The sequence below is a fragment of the Vicia villosa genome, unplaced genomic scaffold (genome assembly GCF_029867415.1).
Source record: "Vicia villosa cultivar HV-30 ecotype Madison, WI unplaced genomic scaffold, Vvil1.0 ctg.004193F_1_1, whole genome shotgun sequence".
Classification (NCBI taxonomy): domain Eukaryota; kingdom Viridiplantae; phylum Streptophyta; class Magnoliopsida; order Fabales; family Fabaceae; genus Vicia; species Vicia villosa.
The window spans coordinates 57,060-70,060 of record NW_026706388.1 but is presented as its reverse complement, the minus strand read 5'-3'; positions in this window follow the sequence as shown (position 1 = coordinate 70,060).

Below are 13,001 nucleotides of genomic sequence, written 5' to 3'. Positions count from 1 at the left end.
CGTTGCACAAGGCTCCTCGTTCGATAAAGCTATTCAGGCTATCCTTGAGCTCAAAAGGCAGGAATTGGAAAAACATAATCTTTTACCCGAAAGTTCTTCTGAACGTACCTTTTCAGTATCACAACAACCAAAACATGTTGGAATTGCAAAGAGGCATGGTGGGACCATTGTACCGGCTGGTCTTTCTACAGCTTTGCTTAAGGAGAGAGAATTTGGTGGGGCCACGTTCGCGAGTGACGTGGAAGGAGACTTTGTTAGTTAAATGGCTAGTAAGAAAAAGTCTTCGTTTAAATCTTTAAATGGACTGGGTGGGACCAAAGACAGTACATCAAGTAAGCCCAAGAAGAGATTCATTTCTTTAAAGCCCAATCAAACTCGCAAGGGTAATTACGCTGCTAAGGGAGGACCGAGCCAGGTTTTATCTCTTTTTCCTTCTCATCGAGAATGCAACATTCTTAATAGTTCCAGTGATTTTATCGAATATGCTAATTTCACTTCTCATCCTGTGGATTCTGATATTATTAGATGTAATATTAGAACTCTTTCCAATTTTGGCAGCAGTAGTAATGATAGGATGAATATTGAAATGGCAAAGTTAGAAGTTATGCAGATGCACAGTGGGAAAATTTAGCGGCAGCAACCGATAGATGATTTGTGTAGGGGAGTAAAAGGTGATGAAGGAAGGAAGGTGCCTCTTAATTGTTTTAAATGATAATTGGGAGCTTTAACATTAGGGGGGGCGGTAGCCTTATTAAAAGAAAAAAGGTTAGAAGTATGATATCAAAAGGAAGGGATGATTTCTTTCTTATTCAAGAAACGAAATTGAAAGTTTTAAATGAGTCGATGGTTAGAAGTTTATGGGGGGAGGATGATATGGACTTTTCTTTTTCTGCTTCGGACGGATTATCAGAGGGTTTATTGTCCATTTGGAGAGTTTTTCTGGACCGAGGTTCCTTGGATCAAAAGTTATGTGGAAAGGAGATAATTATTATATTTTTAATGTTTATTCTGCTTGCACTTTGTCTCTAAAGCATATTCTTTGGAAACGGTTGATCGATTTGAAAAACAAATATCAAGATGGAAAGTGGATAATAGGGGGAAACTTCAATGCGGTAAAAAAGAGGAGCGAGAGATGTGGTCTCTCTTCTAGGAGTTGCAATGTAGAATGGAGGGAGTTTTCGGATTTCATTGATGAAACCGGTCTTGTTGATGTGCCTTACAAAGGAAAGAGGTTCTCTTGGTTTAGTGGGGATGGAAAATCGAAGAGCAGAATTGATAGGTTCCTTATTTCCAATAATATTATCTTGTCTTGGGGAGTGGTTGGTCAATGGATAGGCATGTGAGATGTTTCCGATCATTGCTCGGTGTGGTTGATGGTTGACAAAGAAGATTAGGGTCCGAAACCGTTCAAGTTCAATAACGAATGGTTTAATGACAAAAGTTTCTTTGACTTTGTTAAGAAGGAATGAGAGGGGTTTACCGTTCATGGGAGGGGAGATTTTGTCTTAAAGGATAAATTTCGCTTAATTAAAGAGAGATTGAAGTGGTGGGAAAAAATGTTTTCGGGAGGATAGACTTGGAGATAGAGGAGAATGTGAAGGAGTTGAACGAATGGGATGATAGAGATGTGTGGGAGGAAGAGTTGCATCTCAATAAATTTAAGGCTTCTAAGAACATTTGGTTCAATCTTGAACTTAAAGAGAACATGCTAATATAGAAAAGTAGGTTGAAATGGTTAAACGATGGGGATGTTAATAGTAGATTCTTCCATAACGTGGTAAAGGAGAGGAGGCGTAGGAACCACATTTGCTTGTTAAATTCTAATGAAGGAGTCGTTTCTTCGGTTAATGAGGTGAAGGAAAAGGTGAACTCTCATTTTGAATGCAAATTCAAGGAGGATTGTTTTGAAAGACCTTTGTTGGATGGTATTGCTTTTAATTCTTTGAGTGAGGAGCAATCTTGGTCATTAGAGGTTCCCTTTTCGATGGAGGAAATAAAAGCGGCGATTTAGAGTTGTGATGGCACTAAAAGTATGGGGCCAGATGGTATTTATCTTCTTTTCATTAAGAAATGTTGGTCTTTCTTAAAGGAAGATGTTCTTGCTTGTTTCAATAGCTTTTTCTCCGGAGCGGTTTTGTCCAAATGTATTACATCTTCTTTTATTGCTCTAATTCCAAAGAATAGCAATCCTTTGGTTTTAGATGATTACCGGCCTATTTGTCTTGTGGGAAGTATTTACAAAATAGTTGCTAAAGTTTTGGCTAGTAGGATCAAGAAAGTTCTACCTCACATCATTTCTAATTGCCAAAGTGCTTTTGTTCCGGGTAGACAAATGATAGATGGAGTGTTAATCGCTAACGAATTAGTTGACTTAGCTAGTAAGGAAGGAAAGGAGTGCCTTCTTTTCAAAGTCGATTTTGAAAAAGCCTATGACAAAGTGAGTTGGAATTTCCTTAGGTACTTGATGAGAAGGTTGGGCTTCAGGAATTTGTGGATGAGGTGGATGGAGGCGCTTATATTCTCTAGCAAGATGTCGGTGATTGTCAATTGTAGTCCAACGGAAGAATTCTTGGTGGAAAGGGGTCTTCGTCAAGGAGACCCCATCTCTCCCTTCCTTTTTGTTATAGTGGCGGAAGGTTTAAAGGCCTTGGTTGGAAGAGCGGTCGCTAATGGGGATTTTGTAGGATTTAATGTGAATGGAAAATGTTTCATAGATATTCTCCAATTTGCCGATGACACGCTTTTAGTCGGTGACGGGAGTTGGAAGCATCTTTGGCCATTAAAGCGGTGTTGCGGAGCTTTGAATTGGTGTCGGGCCTAAGGATTAATTATCACAAGAGCAAATTGATCGGGGTCAATATTAATTCGCACTTTTTGGGAGTTTCTACTAATTTCCTTAATTGTAGGCCCTTAATTGTAGGCCGGAGGAGAAGGAGTTCAAATTTCTCGGTATTCTTATCGGTTCAAAACCTAGGAGAATCTCTTCTTGGAAACCTCTTTTGGATAATATTAGGAGGAAATTGAATTCTTGGAAAGGGCGGTGGCGTAGTTTCAGAGGGAGGATCACGCTTATAAAATCGATTTTAAGTAGCTTGGCAATCTTCACTCTTTCTTTCTACAAAGCTCCAAAGAAGGTGGTAGCGGAGATAAATAAAATGCAAAGTAAGTTTTTATGGGGAGGGTTGGAAGAAAGAAGGAAATTGCATTGGGTTAAGGGGAACGACTTATGCCTTCCGGTGGAGAAAGGTGGTATTGGCTTTAGAAGGTTGGATCAATTTAATAAAGCACTTCCTTTGAAGTGGCATTGGAGGATTTTCGGAGCATCCAAAGATTTATGGTATAGAATGCTTAAAGCTCGGTACGAGGATGTGAATCTTAGATTGTGTTGTGATAGTTCCAGAGTTAAGAAGGATAGGAAGAAGTTAGTGTGGTGGGCGGATTTAATCTCTTTGGGGAAGGATCTACCGGAGAATTTTTTCACTAACAATTTTATTTTTCAGGTTGGAAATGGTCACACGACATCCTTTTGGAAATCCCATTGGTTGGACGGAGGTCCTTTAAAGGATCGTTTCGAGAATCTTTTTAATTGCTCTTTGTTGCAAGATGTTTCTATTGGCGCCATGGGAGGATGGTTTGAGGGGGAGTGGATTTGGGGAGATATAGGCATTCCCGATATCCAAGTCTTCGAACCAACTGTAGGTCCGAGTGCTACCACGGCCTCTGCTACTGTTTCCGGGCTAATTGTTGGAGCTGTTTCGAACTCTTTTGTTGTTTCTGTCCTGTCTGCAACTGGCGGAGCTGCTGCCCGCGTCCAAGGCCTGCACAGCTTATTTTCGGCGCTGTTCGCGGCTGAGTTGGCTGAATAGAAGCCGGATGCGGCTGTTTGGAAACTAGAACCAGATGGAATTTATAAAGTTGCTTCATGCTATCAATATCTTTGTAGTTTTTTGGTTCCTTTTGGTCCGGCTAATCGGTTCGATTTGGCTTTCAACGAAATTTGGAAGGTGGAAGTCCCATTGAAAGTGAAGTCTTTTGGGTGGAGGTGTTTCATCAACAAAGTTCCGACTAAGGATTCTCTTTGGCGTAAAGGTATTCTTACCAATACCTCGAACCTAAATTGTGTATTTTGTGCCAATTGCAATGAATCTCTTCTTCACTCTTTCCTATCCTGTCAGAACGCCGGTATTGTTTGGAGGGAAATGGCCGAGTGGATTGGGTTACCCTTTAAAATCGGTTTAGATTTCAAAGAAAGTTTTTTGTTTTGGAGCTCCTTTTGCCGTTCGAAGAAAGTCAAGAGCGGAAACGTTAGTACCGTTTGGCTTGCTATTTTGTGGAGCCTTTGGTTGCGAAGGAACGACATGGTTTTTAACAACGGATCGTGGAATTCGCGGGATGTCGTTTGGAGTTGCAAAGCGCTCGTTTGGAGGTGGTCGTTCATCGGGAAAATTACTCAATCCAATTATAACTTCTTTGAGTTTAGCAATAACCCATTGTTTTACTTAAGTTAGGTTTCAATCGGTCTGTAATTTTCTTTTCTCGCTTTTTGTTGGGTGTTATTTCGACTCTTTGAAGCTTTTATATAAATTCTTGATTTAAAAAAAAAAAGAAATACTTAAAAGTTTAGTTCACACAATAAACACAATTTAATACTTAAAAGTTTTGTTCACACACTAAACACAAAATGTCTAACATTACCAATATCATGTTTTCCAAAAATTATGTTAAAACAAATTACCGCTAATTACACACTTTCTAGTGATAGTGCCCCGTAATAATGTTACATAGCTTTAGTGAGTATATGAGTGGTGTGAAAATGGAAGGTGGGTTAGTTTACTAGGGCCCCACGGTGAGTGCAATACTATAAAATATACATTTCATAAAATTTTAGTTAAGCGCTTGAAGTTATTTATTTATTTAATAAAACACTTTTCATTACAGTTTAGTATATCAACCGTGGTAATAAATTAAGGGTTATGCACTTCGAATCCCAACACCAACAATTTAATTTCAAAAATTTTCGTTAAGAAAAGGATGTATTTACTTAATTTTTATATTTATATCAAAACTAAAACAATTTTCACCAGGGTCTTTTCTAACACCCGTAGTGAAATGTGACGTTCATTTTTTCAATCTCATTAAGTTTTGTTTTCACAAACTCACAGAGAGTGTAGTTATTATGATAACACAAAATTAAGTTTTTATAGCCCCATTTTTTTACAATCTCATACACGCTTTATGTGTAACATTTTCATTCATTTTTCATATACATTAAAAATTTTGGTATTAAAGATCAATTTTAAGATTTAAACATATCCTTTATTTGATAAAGTGAAATCTTAACATTAATCTTTAAATCAAAATTTTTAAAACCGGATATCCCTCAAACTTGTTTCCACTAAAACTCAGTTTTTGATCCAACAACTTCTTCTTAACTCCATCCAACTGTTTTTGAAATCAATAACCATTTCTCTGCGGCGACTCCTTAAATATTGACTGAGACATTTCCTGAAATTACATAACTCAACAAAACTAAAATGAATTAATAGGTAATAGCGGTGTGTATCAGTTGTGTGCGAGTTGGGGTCTGATTATAGTGTTGGTGCAGATTGGCTCTTCTTATGGTGTAAGGTCTATTTGTTTATGTGTTGGTGTTTATCTAGTAGCTTAGAATGGTGTATCAGGTGAACTGTGTACCTCTTATGTTGTTGCGGCATTTCTTATGCTCTACAACAGTTTTGCAATTAATTTGTTTGTTTTGCTTTCAAATAAAAAGTAACAATTATGAATATAAATGCTAAGAAGCATGGAATGGAATCGAAGCACTAACACTAGAATTTAGAAACTCAATCATTGGAATAAAAAATACTAGTTTGAAAAGCCAAGGAACGCACGCACTATATTTAAGAAGTAGCTTAACCATTTATGTATTGGTTTTAACATTTTCTGACAGAGACATGCATAAAAAATTTAACAAAACATTCCCATTTAAGTAGTAATATATTATAGTTTTAACATTTTAATACGATTTACCAAACTAAATATTTAAACAGTGTGATACCCGTGCGTTCGTACATGTACCCATTTTTCATAAAAAATTTAACAAAACATTCCCATTTAAGTAGTAATTCAATAACACCTAAAATTGAACACCACATACCTTATAAGTAAAATAATTTATTACTCAATGCAAAAAATATTGATTAAACTAGTGTGATACCCGTGCGTTCGTACAGGTACCCATTGTAGCCGTGTTATTTTGTTTAATATAGATATTATTGCAGAGGTAAATGTCCTAAAAATAGATACGTAAAATATAAATATTTACAGTTTGGGTCATAGTACGTACCATAATGGAATTAGATAATAGGCTGGATTTAATGATGGAACATAATTGGAAACGTCTCACACACACGTCTGACACGTTTATTTTATTCAACATTGTATTTTTTTTTACAGAAAAAAGAATTTTATGTACTTATTATTATGATGCATTTCGTTCAGTAAAGATACATAATAAAATAAAAAATGAAATTGATCGATAAAGAATAGAATATATATCTTGTAGTCAAAGTCGGTCCCGACATTTTAGAGGTTCTGGACAAATATTAAATTTTTATATTTTAAGTTATTATTATAAAATAAAATTTAATAATATATTTTTTATAAAATAAAATAAAATTAATAGAATTAAACATAAATAAATAAAAATGTGTTATATTTTATAATATAAATTTAATATAAATGAATTTTATTATATGATGGATTTTTAAAATCTAAATTAAATATAATTTATATATATTATTCAAAATTTATTTTAAAAAATTTAAAAGGTCCAGGAAATATATATATATATATATATATATATATATATATATATATATATATATATATATATATATATATATTACTTATTATTTTTAACATAACTTACTCCTGGAATAAATATAACCCTAAGCTAGTGTTTTAAGGTCTCGAACTGAGGACCTTCTAATTTCAAAACATCACCAGTGCCGCTGGGCTAATACTGCTGAATTTGCAAATAATTGGTGAACAATTTATTTATTTGTTAATATTTATTATAATTTTTTACCTCTTCGCCCGATTTTTGAGGCCCTCGATTTTTTGAGGCCCAGGGCCGTGGGTCTAGTTGCCCTGGCCCAGGGCCGACCCTGCTTGTAGTAGCAAAATTATAAACATTCGCACGATTACCCATTCTGGCACGTTTATTTTGTTCAATATTGTATTTTTTATAGAAAAAAGAAATTTATATAATTATTATGATGCATTTTGTTTAATATTTTGATCAGTAACTTCATGTTCCCGTTAATATTTATTATTTTGATCGATAACTCCATGTTCCCGTTAACATTCATTATTTTGATCAATAACTTCATGTTCCCGTTAATATTCTAAATTTTTTCCCGTTCATATTCAAAAAATTCATCAGTAACCTAATGTTTCTGTTAATATTCAAAATTTTGATCAGTAACTTCGTGTTCCCGTTAATATTCAATATTTTGTCAATAACTCCTTGTTCCCATTAATATACATTATTTAGATCAGTAACTTCGTGTTCCCGTTAATATTCAAATTTTTATCCCGTTAATATTCAAAATTTAGATCACTAACTTAATGTTTCATGGATAGTTTCATGAGATGGAGTAGATATTGTAGTCAAAAGAGGGTAAAAAAAGGAAAAGAAGGTTGTGTTTGGCTAGCTACGATTTGGTGCTTGTGGAGCACTAGGAATGGTATTATTTTTAGAGACGAAGATTGGATCGTTTTGGACATCGTTTGGAACATTAAAGCGGTGCTTTGGAGGTGGTCTTTCATTGGGAATATTACACAAACCAAATGTAATTTTTATGAGTTTTGTAAAAACCCTTTGTTTTATATCTCTTAATTTTCATTTGGTGTGTAATTTTCCTATTTCCCGGGTGTAGTTCTCGGTTCTTTTGTAATTGAGTTTGAGAACTTTGCTTACAAAAAAAAAACTAACTTAATGTTTCCGTTAATATTCAAAATTTTGATCAGTAACTTCGTGCTCCCGTTAATATTCAATATTTTAATCAATAACTCTGTGCTCCTGTTAATGTTCAATATTTTGATCAGTAACTCCGTGTCCACGTTAATATTCAACATTTTGATCAATAAACTTCATTTTCTCGTTAATATTCAATATTTGATCAGTAACTTCATGTTCCCGTTAATAGTCAATATTTTGATCAATAACTTCATGTTCTCGTTAATATTCAATACTTTGTTCGGTAACTTCATGTTCCCGTTAATATTAAATATTTTGATCAATAACTTCATGTTCCCGTTAATATTTATTATTTTAATCAGTAACTTCGTGTTCTCATTTATTCCAAATTTGTTCCCGTTAATATTAAAAAAATTGATGAGTAACTTAATGTTTCCGTTAATATTCAATATTTTTGTCAATAACTCTGTGTTTCCGTTAATATTCAATATTTTGATCAATAACTTAATGTTCTCGATAGTATTCAATGCTTTGATCAGTAACTTCATGTTTGCATTGATATTCAATGTTTTGATTAGTACTTTCATGTTATTCAATAATTTGACCAGTGACTTCATGTTCCCGGTAATGTTCAATATTTTGATCAATAACTTAATATTTCCGTTAATATTCAATATTTTGATCTGTAACTTCATGTTACCGTTAATATTAAATACTCGTGCGTTCGCACGGGGACCGGTATGGTACGCGCACTTGTTCTCAAAATATTTAAAAATATTTAAATAAAACGACACTTAAAAAGGAACGGAGAAAGTATAAATTAAAATAAAAGAAAAATTAAATTATTCAACCAAAATATTTAAACCAACCGTAAAGTTGTTCTATTATTATTCAATATTTTGATTGATGAATTAATTGGTGCGATGATCATAATTGTTCGGGTTTCTAATGAGTTCGTGAAATCAACTTCATTACATGACAGTTTCGGTAAAGCGAATTTATTGGTGTTAATGCCTAATAAAGAAAGATATTGATGAATTTACATTTTGTTCTACTTTATATGGCGATGCTTTGCTTGTAGTTGTTTAAACTTACCATTCTTGTTATTGCAGCTCATGAACTTATTGTTTTCCTTCTTGGAGCCTGATCGTTCTCATAGTACTTTGTTGGTTGGGTACTTCAGCAAGGTACAAGTTTGACCTTCAGAAGTTTTTGTATTTATGACATTTTATCTACAGTAGCTATATGGGTGTGTTGAAATCACTTGCTTGATATTCATTTCTTGCCATTTCCAAGTTGTTGTTAGTCTAATGATCTGGAAGACAGCATAACTTATCAGTTATGTTCAAGTAAGCAGAATAATGTTGATTTTTAGTAAATTTTTTTATTATAATACGACATTTTACATTTTTAATAGGACAAACCGGGTATATAACTTTTTCCTCATACATCTAGCTAACTTGGGCAAGTGGCCTTTTATGCTAACATATTTGGTTTTACTACTAAGTAAGCTAAATCTCATATAAGCGCGATTAGATTTAAATGAGATCAAAGAAATATAAACTAAATGTGTGTTAGAAATATCGGAAAGATCAAAAGGATCCAGACTGAATCGTGAATGGAGTCACTCACTTTCCTTAAAAGTATTTTAAGCACTCTCTTAATTGTCCTAGAGTTTGGAAAGCAAGAATACCCAGGATAATGTCAGCCTTACTCGAGTCTGCACAAGACCGGTGAAGTACTCGAATGCAAGGAAGAGTGTCTGAAATAATGAAGAGGATTTATAATTTTCTGTGTTTTATTTTAGTACATATTGGTACAGTTCATATTCAACAACCTAAGGCACAATGTAAAGAAACTTAAGATAGAACATCAATGCATAACCATGCTCATCCAATTAACTTACAGTTAACCTTTACCCTCATTATCATTTCATTAGAAAACCCTAATTGATAGAAGCATCAATAGAAAAACCTAATTGATAGAAGCATCAATCGAAAACCCTAATTGATATAGGCATCAATAGAAAAGGATATTGAAACTTACAGTTTAATCTATAGAAGGTGAACTTGATGTGAGTTGGAAAGTGAAATTGATGCCCTAATTTTCGCAACCATACATGAAATCACCATAGACGAAACGCACAAAAGAATGGATTTCGAACTGAGAAGAGTGAGAAAGGATGCTCGAATTCAGACGGAAGCCATTGAAACAGAAGAATTGAGGAAGAAGAATATGAGTGGGAAATCGGCATTGCACGGAGGGAGAGAAGACATGGATGATGTTTTTAGGGCTTACCAGTGAAAGAGATTGAAGGAGTTTCTGTAATGGCGGCGGAGGTCGGAAGTTTGTGGCTGGAAAACGTGATCGGAGAAGAAAACATGGTTGGAGAAGATGAAGGCCGGGACACAGAGAATCACGAAGGAGTTTCGACGTTTTCTGAAAGCGCGTTTTGGAAAGTTTTAGAATTCTTAGGGTTTTACTAAGTTTTAGTAAATTAAAGCCCTAAGGCAGCGCTTACTGAAAGCGCTTTCTATTCGCTGGCTTCTAGCAGCGCTTTTTATGAAAATGGTTAGTAGCGCTTTTCATGAAAGCGCTTTTTAAATTTAACCTAAAGCAGCGCTTTTCAAAAAGCTCTTTCGTATGTGTTGTCTCTAAGAGCCTTTAGCAGCGCTTTTACAAAGCGCTTTCTAAAGTCATCCTTTAGCAGCGCTTTTTTTCAAGATTTTATTTTTTATTTTTTAAAAAACTTTTAGCAGCCCTTTTGGGAAAAACGCTGTCTTTGTAGCGCTGCCAAGAACTAATTTTGTTGTAGTGAAAGTAAAGGAAGGAATGGTTTAAGAACCAATTTAGGTCAGGACTTGAGAGGAGAATGTAACTTATAGAATAAGTTATCTCAATATCAATACTCAATCACATGAGTAGTCATGGACCATAAATAAGGTAAAAGAAATCATAGAAGTTGTGATGTCATACCATTGAGGAATCATGCATCCACAACTAAAAAAAAAAGAAAAGTGACCTCTAAGGATCAAAATAAAACAAATGGGGAAGTAGAAAAGTTATCCCATATGTATTAATCATGGGACACCTCTGAAGAGAGGAATTAGTCCTCATGACACAAGACTAGCTAGTCAAAATTGTTAGACGCTGGCCTGAGGATCAAGAGGGGGGTGAATAGATCTCACAGAGTTTTTCGGAATTATTTCGAACTAAAGCGAAAGCGGTTCTGAATCGACTTGCGTCTATTCTGGACCGTTATTGCAAGGGTCGTATATGTGACAAAACCACAAGATAATTGAGATTAATGATGAAGTGATATGTTATCGAATCAATACGTTTCACAGCTGAAAATCAATTATCTTCTAAATTGACAAACTTTGGTTTGCAATGCAGTAATAGTGGAATAAGCAAAACGACAAACACTTGGTGATAATGTTCAAATTGATGATGATTCAAGATGTGGTGAATTGTGATGTTTATGCAGAACTTTAATTCACAATTTTAACACTTGAATCGTTAATCAATTTTGCAATTATGACCAAATATGAACAGAACGTAAATGAAAAGATAAAAGCGACAAGAACACGATATTTGTTCAGGCAGTTCGTCGATCGTCCTCGCTACGACTACGTCTGCCCCCAATTCTAAATTGAAATTGGGAAATCTTCCATTAATGTTGAAAGTAGTATATACAAAGAAGAAAACAAAGCGATAAACAATAAACCGAATTTGTCGATCCTTTGAATCTTCTTCCCCCTTAATCTTGAGTCAGATCAAGGTGATCCAAGAGCTTCACTTGATCCCTTTTCTGCAGTGTCTTGAATTTCCTTGAACCCTTGTTCTTCAATCTTCACACTCAGATGGATCCTCATGAAACCTCTTGATAAAAACCCCCAAGAAACACCTATCTTGGAGGACAAAACCCTCGGATTTTATTCACCAAAAACCCCACAAATCTTCACCCACTAGGAATCTTCAATTCCGTTCCATGGACGTTATCGAACTCGATCACTAACCCTCAATGCAAAAATGATTATGTGTAATTGTGTTGGAGATGACGAAGAACGAAGATGAGAAGCCTTTGTGTATCTTTCAGTCGTTGGTGTTGTTTCGGATAATTGAACCTTGGACAATATATATGTGAGCTTTTCAGTTGATGCAGAGAAAACCAGAAATTTTGGCAGTTTTGATCAGATAGGTCGACCTAATTTATGGTTGGGTCGACCTAACAGAGCTGCATATCCTTTGGAAGTCAGTTTTGATCAGATAGGTCGACCTAATTTAGGGCTGGGTCGACCTAACAGAGCTGCATATCCTTTGGATGTCATTTGTTCCCAGTTAGGTCGACCTGTCAAAGAAGTAGGTCGACCAGAATCCATTTCAGATGCGTTTTGGGGAAATTTTCTCAGATTAGGTCGACCTAGTTGTTGTGTAGGTCGACCTAGCAGAATGATATGTAAATTTCTTCATTTTAGGTCGACCTGTGTTGGGAGTAGGTCGACCTGACTGCTGATTTTCTGAGTTCCTCTTATTTTGCTTGTGTTGAGTCGACCTGTATGCATAGTAGGTTGACCTGCTCTGTTATGAGTGACCAAAGCTTGCTTTTCTTTGAGTTCTTCTGCTTGTACCTTGTTGCTTGTATGCTTGTTGAGTTTGCCATGAATCAAAAACATCTTTGTGAGTGTGATCTTGTATTCACATACTCCCCCTTTTTGATGATGGCAAACCGGTAGTAGAAGCTTTGGCAATAAGTGGTAAAAGCTCCCCCGTACACTCAGCATCTATTCACTCAGCTGAGCTCCCCCGTACACTCAGCATCTATCTCCCCCTTTGACAACATCAAAAGAGATACAAGAAAAACAGAAGAATAACGAGAGAAACATAGATAAAAGTACCAGCATTCATAGTAATAGATAAAATGTAGATAGTGAAACCATGAGAACCAAACATGTTTAAAGGTACACTTTAACATACATGATAATCCAAGAGATTAAAAAGAGGCACAGTATGACAA